Source organism: Priapulus caudatus, unplaced genomic scaffold (genome assembly GCF_000485595.1).
Source record: "Priapulus caudatus unplaced genomic scaffold, Priapulus_caudatus-5.0.1 Scaffold330, whole genome shotgun sequence".
NCBI lineage: Eukaryota > Metazoa > Priapulida > Priapulimorpha > Priapulimorphida > Priapulidae > Priapulus > Priapulus caudatus.
Window position 1 is genome coordinate 21,131 of NW_014577391.1, and position 1,296 is coordinate 22,426.

Below are 1,296 nucleotides of genomic sequence, written 5' to 3' on the forward strand. Positions count from 1 at the left end.
CTACTACTACTACTGCTGCTGCTGCTGCTACTACTACTACTACTACTACTACTACTACTACTACTACTACTACTACTACTACTACTACTACTGCTACTACTACTACTACTACTGCTGCTGTTGCTGCTACTACTACTACTACTACTACTACTACTACTACTACTACTACTACTACTACTACTACTACTGCTGCTGCTGCTACTCCTCCTCCTACTACTACTACTACTACTACTACCACTACTACCACTACTGCTACTACTACTACTACTACTACTATACTACTACTACTGCTGCATTGATCGCGTGTAAGCGGATGGCGAGGGAGTGCGTGTCTTATGCGCGTACGTGCGATACGCGGCGATGGGCGAAGGAAGAAGAGGGGCAGGAGGAGGAGGAGGAGAAGGAGGAAGATGAGGAGGAAGAGGAAAAAGAAGAATCGGAGAGAGAGAAGAACGGGGTCGTGTATTAACGGCAGCGCGCCGCAGGAGGAGGAGGATGGGGAAAAGGCGGAGGAGCACGAGCAGGAGGAGGTGGACGAAGCGGAGGAGGAGGTAGAGGAGGAAAAGGAGAAGGAGGAGCAGCATGACGAGGAGGAGGTGGAGGAAGAGGAAGAGAAAGAGGAGGAAGAGGGGTGGAGGAAGAGGAGGTGGAGGAGGAAAAGGTATATAAGGAAGGATGCGGTGATGAAGGAGAAGGTTGTGGCGAAAGGAAAGGGTGTTGGCATTGGATATGCGGGAGGGAGGAGGGGGGCGGTGGGCAGCATATGCATGACCGGCTCTAACGATGCTTACGGGCAAGATGATGATGATGATGATGATGATGATGATGATGATGATGATGATGATGATGATGATGGTACAACTGCTGCTGCTGCTGTTGCTGCTGTTGCTGTTACTACTACTATATGCTGCTGTCTAGTGAAGCTGCGCATCGTTCGAGTGGCGATGCGGAAGAGACTGGCTTCAGTATTGCTTAGTTGATGCTCGCCGCCTTCTCATGAAATACCACAGATGGCTGAGCAACCATAAGATGACTGCTTAGCAGGCATATGAAGTCTTGCCATGACGCCTCGCGCATACAACGTCCCTGCTACCGTGCTGTAATAGAGATATGTTAATACAGTGTCTACTGCTACTGTGGGCTGTCATGTGTTGTAATATCACCGCGCAGTGCATCTAGTGATCTAGTGCATCTAGTGATCTAGTGCATCTAGTGCATCTAGTGATCTAGTGCATCTAGTGCATCTAGTGATCTAGTGCTCTAGTGATCTAGTGCATCTAGTGCATCTAGTGCATT